The sequence below is a fragment of the Aphis gossypii genome, chromosome 1, assembly GCF_020184175.1.
Source record: "Aphis gossypii isolate Hap1 chromosome 1, ASM2018417v2, whole genome shotgun sequence".
NCBI classification, from domain to species: Eukaryota; Metazoa; Arthropoda; class Insecta; order Hemiptera; family Aphididae; genus Aphis; species Aphis gossypii.
The window spans coordinates 65064745-65079649 of NC_065530.1; positions in this window are offsets into that span (position 1 = coordinate 65064745).

Here is a 14905-nt window from a genome sequence, read left to right on the forward strand (position 1 = left end):
ATATATGATAGACTATAGGTAAGTATTCCAATTATTTTTTTTTATTTTTTTTTTATGTATTTATATTTGTATTTAAATAATTATCAAAAATATATTCTTTAATACTTTTTTATCAAAATAGTTAAATAATTGTATTAAAATTTAAAATATAGTTAGAAATATTTTTTACAACTTTTAAAATGTTTATACACTAAGTATAGGATTATATTCTTTTAAAAGATATAATCCTAAGGTTTTTTTAATGATGTTTAACAAGACTTCATAATTGATGACTTACTTTTTTTTAAAGCAAGATTAACAACAATACAAATTATTAATATCTTAAAATATTGACAACTTTTACAGTTTTTACAATGTCGGCTTAAGATTATTTTCTGAAAAAAATGTTTAGGTTACTTTAGTATTTACTTCATTGATAATTCTAGTTGTAGTCAAAATACATTTTTGAAAATACTTCGGTGTTATGTTATTTTTGTCACCATAAATTATAGTATAATTAATAATTATTTAATTTATATAGGTACAAGGTACTGCAGATTGAAAACGAGCATCCCACAGACTCCGCGGCAATTGTAGCATTAACAAACATGCGTAATATTTGCCACTGGCCTTGGTGATAGTATAGATCTTTATATATCTACCTATACAAAATGTACATAGTAATTAATAATATATCGATTTGATACCTTTGCTTTTATCGACACACCGATTATCCAATAATCTGCAATATAATTGTGCTAGCTGTAAAATATAGTAGGTATAGCGGTTTATGATCAAAGCGATTAAAGGTGTACCTTAAGATTGACAGTAATTATCACTATTATCATCACCAATCGCAATAATCACTCAATTAACACGTGTCGCAATTTCGTTAGGGGTAATCTAAAATTTGTAAGACGCTTTTTTTTTTGATAATATTATTATTTTACGACATTATTGTTATGACATCACTCATTGCGAACGAATGCGTAAATATAAATAAAGAAATATTTTTATTTGGTTTAAAAACTTTAGATAATAATAAACTTGTCGTATAATATCATATTAAAATTGGTTATGAGGTGTTAGTACTTAATTGACACTGTTATTATATCGCCTACGGATATCCATTGCTATATTTGAAGTTCTAATTTGTTCAATGTTCAAAACAACATTTACTATTTAGTTCAAAGCCATGTTATATAATATTATGCATCCATACGTTTAACTAACTCTAACGATATTATATTGACATTTGACATCTAAAATATTAAACAATAATATATTAGTATCATATCACCTACAAAACTTCTGCGAATAAATATACGAGCATAAAATTTGAATAGGAAATAAGAGTAAAAACTTCCTATTTATCTAACTAATAGATAAAATTAGCCAATAAACTAACCTTCCTTGTAATATGTGTTTAACTATACACCTACTTACCTGCCTATTAAGTATTTAGGTATACCTACATATTATATTTATTATTTATCCAACTTATACGTTACATTACTATATTATAAATAATTATTATATAATAATTAATAAGTGTTTCTCATAGAAAAATTAACACGAGTTATATACATAATTTTTACATTTATTACATAATGTGCACAATGCCCATACGTAAACACTCAAATCGTCGAATTTCAACAAGTCATTCGAATACGCACATTATATAATACATATATTCAGTATATTTTTAGAATATAATAATATTATGTAATATAAATTATAATCGTTTTCAATTTTTGCACAAACAAATTTAAAAAAACAATTATATACATATATATATATATATATATATATACATATACAAGTCAGTGGTGGATCTAAAAAAATGGCCCGGTCCGACATTTAAAATTAGGGTCCACGCCTCTACTTAATTATAATATCTTATAAAAAATCTTATGATTAAAATGTTAAACAGGGTTGGGTGAGAGAATTATTTTACCACCTCCCAAAAAAAAAAAAAAATATTGACATAACATTTCCAACTCTAAGTTATAAAAAAAAATTGCTTAAATTACTTAAAAACAACATAAATATTGAATATAAATAAATAAAATACAATTAGTTATGCATTAAAATTATAAATACAATTTAAATTCTAATGATTTTTATTCTACATAAAATTACTACTAAGTCAAACTAAAAACTATTTTTCTTACACAATATAATCCATAAACAAGAATTAAATTATAAGACGTAATTAATAATTGTTTAAAATTAATTCAAGAATATATAATAAAATATACTTACTTTAATTTAATTTATGTCATCAACTCGTATTATAATTGAAAATTAATATTATTGAAAAACGTAAATGATAATGTAAAAGATAAAAAAAGTTAAATATTTAATGTGATTAGGTTAGGTATAAGGTTGATTAAGTATTAAAAATACATTGTTAAATAAAAATGCATAAGTATACAGAATGTCTCACATTTTCATTAAATCGATTTTATTTAATCATAACTTCAAAAGTATTCGCGTTAGATTACTTGAGATTTTCACGAAACGTCAACAATACTCTTACATATAGACTTGAAAAATGAAAAGTCATACATCTTAAAATGTCTGAATTTTAACAAAAATAATTATTTTTACATAAAACAGCGTATTATATAGTTGTTTAAAACCCTTATTAGATTTTTTATTTTTAACCCGGTAAAAATTGTATCACACCAATAGACTATTTATACCCTATTTATCTAAGTTTCATGTAATAATATGATATAAATTATATTTATACAACTAATATTAATAATATAACAATAATTATTATAAAAATACTAATTAATAATACATACATTTTATAATTTTCAATAAGACGTGTTTCTTCAAATTTCTATGATGTTTCGTAACCACTGGATAAAAGAAATATAAAAGCAATTTGACTTTATGTAAATATAAGATAAATTAATATACATGGATCGATGATAGTCGTCGACGACAATGAGAATTACCAATTTTGATATTTTTAGCTCACTCAACTCACTGCTATAATATGATATTCTGTATTAGATATATATTTATGTAACAACTTTTAATAATATGGTTTGTTATAAATTTATAACTTTTTTAATACCTATTTGTTTGTTTATTAAATTTGGTGTTATCCCTATTATTTTGGCCAAGGGGGCCCCCATTTCCGGGGCCCGGTTGGACATGTCCAGGTTGCTCGGGTGTTAAATCCGCCACTGATACAAGTACATTTAATTGATTGATTTATATAGAATAAATATTAATAATATTTTAAACTTATAAATAAAACACAAATTAAAGTAATTTAAATTTTAAATCTTACTATACAGCTATTATAAATTTGGATTTAATTATATATAAAAATAAAATTTGTTTTTAAATTATTTATTTTCTTATGAATTTGATAATTTAGCTGTATCTGAGTTTGGCCCAAAAATAATTACAATTCTAAATTTTGTACGAATTGAATCTGGATGAAAAAAAAAACCATTCATATACAATTATTTATCTTATCGAGTTATATAAATTACGAATATAATACTAATTCCGTACTTTCCTATAATTATTTGATTCATTAAATATTTCAATTTTTATGAATGTGCAACAAAATAATGTTATTGGTAAAAAACTATGTAATATCCAAGGAAAATTTATTTATTGCTACGTATTTATTAAATCTGTTACTTATAAATTTCGAAATATTGTTTTATAAGACACATACAAAAGAGGAAATGTTTTTAACCATAGTTGTAACAACTAGGTAGATGAAAAGTTACGGCCAGTCATATTTTTGTTAAAATGGGAAGGAAAATTATTTTTAATGCATGATCCAACTAGTACGAAATGATTATTAACATAAAACCCAATCATTATTATAGCCGGGAATTTTAACTATTTTTTTTAAAATTAATTCAATATTTCTTATAATTAGAACTTAGAAGTCAAACATACAATTACCTAACTACTGCAGTGTACAAGGAATAATATAATTTATTTTATACTTATATTATACATGAAAAATTATAAATTTCTCTATACATATATGATCTACGATCCAGTGTAGTATAGTTAAAAATAATTAATTTCATTAATAAAATAAATTATCGCTACTACCTTGCATTTATGAATTGCAGCAGAAAAAGTTGTAGATTGATCCAGCCATACAGAAAAGACATTCTAAAACACTTCATATTTTACTAAAACTAAACAGCTTGTTAGGTACTAATAAGGACATGTGCGACCTCCTTGCAATACATAGTCTATAGTTTTGAAGATATGTTTCATGATATTAAATAACGCTATAATTATTTTATAGGCCCCAGGATTGAAATTATGTTTGAAAATAGCCAATAAGTAATAAGTTATGGTATGATTTTATTGATCTTGCCTTGACGCGACGTTAAGAATCTGAAACAGTTGAGCTAGAAAATAGATTGTTAAAAATAATCTGTAAAGTTTAAATGGTTCCTTTTTAAAGAAGCTATCCCCTGTGGTATTGATATGTCCCTGCCGGCCAGTCTAACACGCCCCATCACGTTCTTATGATCTACGTCAATCTTGAGTTAATTACGTGTTTTAGAATTCATGCGTACGTGCGATGATACTGTGATTTTGTGGCGTCCGAAGACAATTCACCCACACATTTACAACACAATCGGTGCATTTCCAAGATAAGCTATTTCGCCGTCGGAACCAAGTACAGGCCTACAATCCTCTCATTATTATAAACATTACTTTTTTCGGGCGCGGATGTCTTCGAGTTAGTCCCAAACAACGATCTGAGATTCTACCCTTCACTTTTAGCCTTTAGGCCTATAACTGGTTCCAGACTCGCATTTGACCATTGTTCATCTATATTTGAGCATTCAGCCGTTAAATCCTACGTCACAGTACCTACATGTGTTCTATTTATTGTATAGGATATCAGAGCACGTAGCAGGGCTATAAGTAGTGCGTAGAGTGTAGAACTAACTTGATTGAACATGGTCACATGGAGACATATAATGATATCCCTTAAGAATAAAAATCCTCAAATAAGTATTACTATAATTGTGCTGAAATAATAGAAGAAATTTATTATCTTAAGTCGAAATTTTTGGTCATAGACCAAAATCTTTCAACATGGGTATTATAGGGTGATGGGGTATGGTATAATCACTTTAGAATGATAATCTGACTTGTTTTAGAACTTTTCGGTAATTGCTTATCAATTTATTTATGATAGAAAATCAGATATAAAGAGAGAACGTAAGAACCAATGGAATAGGACAGTTCCAAATATCACTGCTATCGTATAATATTCATTCCACCAGACTGGAGAGACGTAGTAGGGAGTTTTAATAAATTAAGGTATAGTCGCTAAAATATATTAAATATATTAAAATTTGTAAAATATGTAAAAATGATGTAAGTAAAATACGTGTATAATGTATAGGTATATAATATATATTATACTTAACAAATTACAATATAGATACATACAATTAATATAAATACAGTAGGTATAAATGAAAGCAAGTGATGAAAACTTATCTCTATACATCTAAATATAATTAGTAACTATATACAGTAACTACGGACAATTAATAAATATGTAAGTATCTTATTATCAACAACTTAACGGATATGGAAGACAAACGGACAGATACAGCGAGGATATAAGGTGTTAAGAAACCTAAAACCGTTTTATGAACAGTAGTAGCCATAATAGGCTATACAATATACATATATAACTATATAAGTAGGTACTTAAAACAATTAAAAAATATAACGCTTAAACTTTTAAAAATACAGTTTACTGTTTTCAAATAACATATTTTTGGATGACATGGCTATTTGAAAATTACTAAACCGATAAACAGAATAATTATTTTTTTAAAAACTTGGTGTCATATACTTATAGACTTATAGTGAGTCACAATGATAAAATAATAAATTTATTACATAGGTAATAGTACGTATTTCATATATTATTTAATATCTTCTAAGTTATGGTGATTACACTTAGCATCAACGAATTTAGCCATGTACGAAACATGAAAATCACACAGTGTACATCTGTAGTCGGCAGATAACTAATAATTATATTATAAATTATAGATGTACGAGTATGTCTAACACGAAATATTTATACATTATAAAACACGCATAGGTAGGTAAATGACAAATGTGATTCAATGATAAATTCTGAACAGTGCAGAGCAACTTCTGCTTTTACAGTTGTTTAAAATCAATTTGGTTGCTGTATTATTTTTTTTTTTAAATCAACATTTTAAACTTTAAACGTGTTTAGATAATAATATTATACTGAAAATGTTTCCTACTAAAAAATTACGATCATTATTATCTTAAGTATTAACATAAAGTACTAATTCATTATCATTATTCTTATATTATTTCATATTAATTTTTTTTAACATTTATTATTATTATTATTTATTAATGGGCTAATAAACCCTGACGCAATATGTAGTTTATTTTTCAATAGACAGATCAATTTTACCTAAAATTGTCTGTTGAACTCGGCTGCGTGTCTTATAAGCAGTTACTGCCCACGACACACTATTATTATAAAGATAGAATCTTTTTTCCTATAAGTTTATTATATAATAAAACTATGTAGACATAAGTTAATTGTAGTGATGTATCGAAAGAAAAATGAAATAATTTTTATTAATAGCAAGTACTAACACGCCCATACGAATAGTCAGCGTGCCAATATAATAGATAATAGCGGATACATCCGGCTTTTTAATTGAATGATAAATTACTGTATAAAGTATAATTAAATTATCTCCGGAATCAATCTTTTCGCATTTTACATAATTACAACACAATAAATAGATTATTATGAAAAAAAATCACGGTTTTAACTATATTATATATAATGTTCGTGATAATAATAGTTTCAAACTTAAAGATGATGGTATAGATATTTTACAACAATATACTTACTAGTTTCTATAATATATTATATACCTACTATTTTATTACTATGATTAATTATCATGATGAAGTAGATACTACTTGCTTAATGTGTTGAACTCACGAGAATGCTGTAGTCTTAAGTAAATATCACATAACATGACATTATTATACAATTTTAATTTATTAATAACAGGAAAACTGTTTGAAATTTAAATACTATAAATAAACTGTATTAATATATTATGATAATTTGTTGTACCAGTAAATAGTATATATATAATGTATAGGTTAACCTACAAAATAAATTGTATAGATATTAATTATGTACTTCGATACTTGATTACTTCATAAATACATATGTTTTTTAAATTCTGAACAGCGATGGATGTATTAATTTTACATTGATGTGTATATATTTATGTTTGTATATTATGCACGATAAGTAGTAAAAAAATGGTTTAATTTTCAACTTAGAGAGTGGTTTTAGATGGAAAATTGTGTTTGTAGGTACTTGAAATTTCATGGGACATACAACTTTTATGTACCTATAACCTATACAAGCTAAACCCATGCACTTCGTAGGCCGTTAAAAATCCCACCTTTTATACCATGTCTCAAACTGTGTGTTTAATTCGTTACTCGTGCAATGGATTTCTATCTGTCTGTCCCAGGGGCGTATTTACGGGGGCGGATCTGAGGACAGATCCTCCCCCATGACTCTTTGAAATTGTATATAATATTATGTACTAATTATTTAATTATAATGCATAGATATTAATTGATAAGTTTTAGTTATCAACAAAAAAGTATCATAATTTTGTTATATAAAATAACCATAGATAAGCTGTCCTAGATAAGCTGGAATTAGACCCAAGAAAAATTTACCTTCTTTATAAGACATAAGTGAACTGTTATTAATTATATTAAAATGTAATGAAATGAAATTTTTATATTATAATAACAAATATTTATATGCAATTCAAAGTAATTAATTCATTGTTGTGTTGTTGGGGGGGCATAGCCCCCCACGGGTCTGTAAACTAAAGTTTTTGTTATCCACCCCCTAGAAAAAATCCTAAATACGCCACTGGTCTGTCCTCTATGCATTTTTAAACGGCTGGAGCGATTGCAATAAAATTTGATACAGAGATATATTAGCCCTATGGGCAAAAGATAGGTTAAGTTAAAAAGTGATAGGTCCAACCCCAGGAGGTGCTCAAACAGACATTTTGAGATTTGAGATGGAAATTTTGTTTATAGATGATTGCTATTGCATGGTTGTTTCCATGGCAACAAAAAAAGGATAGACAGAAATAAAAACACAAAATATTAATAAAAACGTTTAGTGCCATGGAAACAAATAATAATAATTATTATTGAAACTAATATAGCAACCATCTATAAACAAAAATTTCCATCGTAAATCTCAAAATATCTGTTTGAGCGTCTCTTGAGGTTGGGCCTATCACTTTTTAAATTAGCCTAGTCTGTCTTCTGCAGTGATGTCTTCGATTTATCGGCGATTAGCCTATTTTTTATCTTTTTAACGGGCTATGAAGTGCACGGGTTCAGCTTGTATAGGTTATATAATATTGTGTACGTAATTTGTTTATAGACTAAACGTCACTCGATCTACTCATACAATTCATAAAGTCACTTATACTTATACTTATAGCCTATAGGTATTGTGCATATGGCTTATAAAAAATTACCGACTTCCGCCTAACCTAACCAGATATTTATTTGATCGTCGTAAAAATGTTTATGGTTATTATATTATTGATTGATCTCATTTCTATTATAAAATTAATTTACGTTTTCACGGGGTTTATAAACTTTATATTAAAAAAGTTTATATAATTACAGAACCAATTGAAACCAAATTTTGCAAACATGAGGAATGTTTTTTGTTTGGTTTTTAACCACTATATAGTTTGCCATAGGATAACTCACATAGTCACACATACATTTTATTTTGGATTATGAAAATCGAATATTTTCTTTGTTTATACTTAATAGGTTACCGGGTTTTCATTGGTTACAGAAATAAAAATATAAAAACATATTGATATACTCGTACTCATATACACTAGCAAACCAGCGATAAGTTTCTATGGAATTTTTTTTAAATAAAAAAAATATATTTAATTAATTGTTATTGTTATCCAAATGTTATACATTTACAGAAATTTTTGTATGTTTGTAGCTTATAGTCTCAAAAACTACCTGACCAATTTTAATGAAAGTTTCACAGATTTTTAAAAATATCACCAAAGTTTAGAGAATATTTTTAACCATGATGGTAAAAAATATACCAAGTATTATATTATATCCAATCCACCACAAATAGAATTGCTCATCTCGGCTAAATGAATTCGCACGACGAAGTTACACCGTTGCCAATTTCCCCGTGAACTGAATTATCTATACGTTAAAACTAAGATACACCGTTATAACGCTATATTATATTAGTTCATTTTTTCCGGATTGAAGTTGAGTCATAAGGATAGTTATTAATAAGAATAAATAATCAATCACAATCTACTACAGAATCGTTCAAGAATAATCGACGCTACAGTAGACATGCATACCAAATATTTAATAACAATAAAATATATTTTTTTATTATTATAAACATAGTATATATATATATGACGGATAACGATCGTTCGCTTAGTGTCACAAGTTAAGTGACGTTCAAAAATTAAAAGTTAGAATTTTAGATTCTATGAATGTATTCATTTTACAGTGATATGTTTTTTTTTTACATTTATATGTTTTTGAAATAAGAATAGATATTTAGATTTTATGGCTATAACCGATTTTGAGTAACGCTATAAATACCACTACTTACCTATTATGTTAACTTATATTAATTACTTTACCCTTTATTGCTTTACCCTTAATATAGTACCTAATACTTCATAATAAGCAATGATATATTGTATTTTTGGTTGAACTCAAAATGTTAAGTATACCAATAGTTAACCTAACCAAAGATACCTAAATTACAAAATAATGGCAAAAAGCCCAAAAGCATATATATTATGATTCGTAAATTTTCCTTGAAATTGAAACATCAAGTAGTTTTTTTTTTGTGGATAAGTCATAAGTACATAATAAGTTGTCCATAAATTGCTTCGATTATCAAAAATAGGGGTAGCTTTTGATAACAAATTAGATCTAGTTTATACTTTAAAGAGTGTCGTATATTATAGACATTTGTCGATTTAGTTTAATTTTATAAATGTATTTGTATCTAATATAGATGGAAATAATTTTAATAATTAAGACATTGATATAGGTCCTGTGAAGCAAAATGTTCTGAGGTAATGTAAAATATTATACTACATAATAGTGCCACACATGCACACATGACAGTCCCGTTGTCAATGAGAAATTCGACGGAAACATATAGGTACAACGATTGAACGCAAGAAGCGCAGTCATTTTACTGGTTATAAGAGTGGTTTTTTTTTAATAATTGTTTTATTATTAAATAAAAGTGTTTTCGACCGATACAGTTTTATATTTTGTTTGAGTAGCTATACAATTCTACTGTACTCCTTAGATTTGATCTGTAATAACTAATAGCCATTTAATTTATAGTATTTTGGTAGCCCAAGTGTCGACTAGAGGTATATCACCGAAAGGTGCATATACGAAAGAGGTTAAACTTAAAAAGTATTAGTACTTATTTATATGATTAGGAAAAACAAAAAATTAAGGAATGACGATGTTTAAAATATATCATGACGTATTGGCGAATAGCGAGTTCGTTTACCAATAATACGATAGCATAAAAATATAACATACAAAATATGAGTTTCACAGCATGGCTATCAGCACTCAGCAGCTATATATAGATATTTGATATGTATACTATTATTATTATATTGAAAATAAATTAATACTCACAGGTATTGTATAGTGAGGGATCACAATATTATATAATTATAGTAACATCATAAAAACTGCAGGTCCATTCAACGATGAACACACTTCTAAGGACTTACCTGAACCAAAATGTTTGAATTTTAATCAGATTCAAAAAAGATAACATTCAAATTGCACTCAAACCAATCATTCCATATACCTTAAGACTTAAAAATCTATTTTGTATTTTAGGTAACAGTCTACAATTGCAGCAAGAGATTCAAATCATTAATGTAATATATTTGTAAATATTATGTAGTCACTTCAGAAATTTCTCGAAATTTCCAAACATTTACGGGGCTCTCATGATATATTAATCATTCCACGATGACAAGCATAAAATAATAAAAACACATGCATATTATCCTTATAATAATAGTATAATAATACACACTACGTCATCCATCCGACGTCAATATAATAATAGCAAACTTGTCTTTCAATATTTTTGAATCGTTCGCGAATTATCAACCTTCAAATTCTGAGAATTCGTTCTATTACGCACATGCATTAGATAAATTAATAGATATTTTAAATAATTTAGAGTCATCGTTACCAATAACAATACACATACCTAAATCGCCCAGTGATAAATCGATTTAATATAAAGTAAGATGAAAATTATAACGTAATATAGTAAAGTACATAGGATGTAGTATATAGTACAGTTTTTTTAATTCCGAATTTTAAATTGGTGGAATAATAAAAAAGTGTCTTTTTCCCAAATCAAATACTTTTACCTTCATTCTGGATTCTGAGCACCGTAGTTAATATCAAGAATATGATAATTTATACCATGGTCCTTAAACGAAAAATAAAACTATAAAAGTGATCTTTCGAGTTGTAAAATGTCAGTATAGTGTAGGGTTTAGGTATAAATAATTATTTTAATAATCTTTAAAATTTAAAAATACTAAAATAGACAATAATATAACGATTTAATTAAATATTATTATTACATTATCACCTTAACGAAAATATATTTAATTAATTTTTAAAAAAGAATGCCGTGTTAGGTTTTGAATTATAATTCAAATTTTTTTTCGAAATTAGATAAAAATATAATATTAAAACCATAAAATTAATGAAAATAAAATAGTAAAACTTAAAAATTTTCAGAAAAATAAACTTATCAAAACATAATTAGATTAAATTATACGTATGAAATATGTGTAATCCTGTGAGTCTTATAAAAGAAAAAGAATTATGATACTTCCATTATTTCAGGAAATATTGCAAAGGATAAACCCTCATGGGACACTGTATATTTGAGTGACAAGTAGTTAATTATTCTCGTACATAGATTTAAATGACGTCGGTAAATAGAAGGAATTTAACCTTTGTATTCTATTTTCAATTGAGTTTTTAAAGAGATGAAGGGTATAGTGGACCTGACTCTCTTAGAGAATGACAGAAAAATAGGGTAAGACTTAATAATAGAATCATAAATCGAAAAAAATACCCATACAACGTGTAGAAGAAACACTAGACAAATAAAAATGAATGTTAATACAATAGTTAAATTTATGAAAATATTTTTCATGAATAATTTAAAATTTATTGATATCTGAAAATTCCCAAAAATAATATTTACAAAAAATGTATTTAAAAATGCAAAAAATAAACTACTTGGTTTAAATAAACGTTTTAATCATATTTTTTTAAATTTGGTTAAACGATTTGCTATTTTTAATTTTTCCTAAAAAATATAATCAAATTTTATGTGTTTCTTATTTTCTGTATTAAAAAAATACATTATTTTCTGCATTTGTTACGCGAACGTCTGTAAATTATATACATATATATATATTATATATGAATAAGATTCCAGATCTTGAGCCTCAAAACTTGAGGCACTTGGTCATCAAGTTATACTACCAACAGAAAACCACAGTCAACTGTGTTAAAAGCTTTATGTAAATATTATGTTTACCTAATCAATTATCACCCTCTTACAACTACCTAAATCTATTGATGTTTTAAAGTGTTCTTTTATGATTTAACAAAACAGGTACCTACTATATTAAATATTTTAGATTAATTACAACAATTAAAACATTTCAAGCATCACGATGACGTACTTAAAAAAATTTAATTATTATTTATTTATTAATATTATACAGGGTTATTTAAAATGAATCATCCGATACTTTACACCTGGCTTCTTGGGTCACCTAATCTTGCACCATACGACTTTGTTTTTGGGATATGTTAAAAATACTGTATACGTACCTGCAGTATTAATGTATTATCATCAACCAAAGAGACGCTAAAAAATAGCGCTGTCGCCAGTCCATTGAGATGGATTATATTGTACTTCAACCATATGTCATTCTTGTGACCAAGGGAAGACACGTTTAACATTTAATGATAAGTTAATTAAACTTGGCATATTTTTCTTTTATTTAATATACAACATATTGTTCTAAACCTAAAAAATAAAATGTTATAAGCATTTTAAATTGGATGAATTATTTGAAGAACCCTGTATTACATTCATTTATAATATGTTTGTATTTTGTATTTTACTACATATTTTTCTAATCGTGTATATATTTTGATCGATTTCTTATTTCATTTTTTTATTTAAAAAATCTTTTACAATATATTAGTTAAAATTTTTAAAAAAAAACACTAATCTTCTAATGTTTTAAACCTTTGCTCCATAAATATGTTTTCTCGTTTACTTTGTTAAACGTTTTTAAAATATTTTTAGGTTAGTTTATATTAATACTTGGAAGTTTATTCCATTTGCTACATCATACAACTACTCATCAATGTCATCCTAACAATATAAATTAGTCATACTTCTTCTTCGTTTATATTTATTTAAAATATTATTATTTACTTTAAATATACTACCTATCTATATTACTTCAAAAGCTTAGATTTACTGTATCTTAATATTCACAAATATTCTTATTAAATATCAAAAAATATTATATTAAATTATTATGATAAATTATTCACAAAATTTGTTTGAGGTTTGTTCAAGCTCCATTTAAAAAAATACCATTTCGATTGACTTATAGACGATTATGAGTTGTTGAAACTCTTTCTCATAGTTATAAAATACTTGAAAATTGAGTACAAAGTTCCTCTTAAGTCGGTCTTATAAAAATGAGAGAAAGTAAACTTGAAGTGTAACTCTCTCTCACTATTTTGTCTCCTCAAGTATTCTAGATATAGACTATTAAGGCTATTAGATCTTAAAATGCTGATGATTGATGGTCTTGCTTCTATATATAAATTTAAATCCATTATTGTGTATGATAGAGCTTATAATGTATTTTACGTTTTCTTAGGTAATGATATTTTTTCACATAATACTTATATTACCAACCATAAATAAGTTCAATGCACATAATACTTGTAGTATTGTATATTATATAATAGCAAAATATTATAGATTTTTTTATTTTTATTGGTATTCGGACGATAGTCATATTATAATATTATGAATAGGTATACTGGCTAGAAAGTATTGATAATAATTAAACCATAATAGGTATTTGCTGGCTAATTAAAATAACATTTATTACAATAATATTTAAACCTATTATTGTTTTTATAATTTTTGTCATCAGTCAGTAAAGTTATTACTTATTTAAATACGATTTCGTGGTTTACATTATTTTCATACTTAAATAATTTATCTGTTAATTGCATGTTCTCATTCTTAGTACGCTATTCGTTTTTTTAAATATCTACTTCTGATTTACAAAATATATTATCTTTAATTTTTAATGTTTTTATTCTAATCCATAGTTTTAATTTTAGTGTATAATTTTTCAAGAATTCTTTGCGATCAGATAAGTATTATTATCTGTGTTTTCTAATATTATCCACATCGTTCTAGGTATAGAATCATTTGATTTGTTTTATTTTATTTTTTATCATTGGTATAATGATATTCAAGAAAGACAAGCAAGCTTTTAGATGTTCAATGGGTTATTACTTATTAATAATGATACGTGAAAAATATGTTACTTTTCTATTACTGAATTATTAAAATATAGGTAATTGATAATATACAGGTAAGTTTAATTTACCTGTGTAATATTAGAAATAA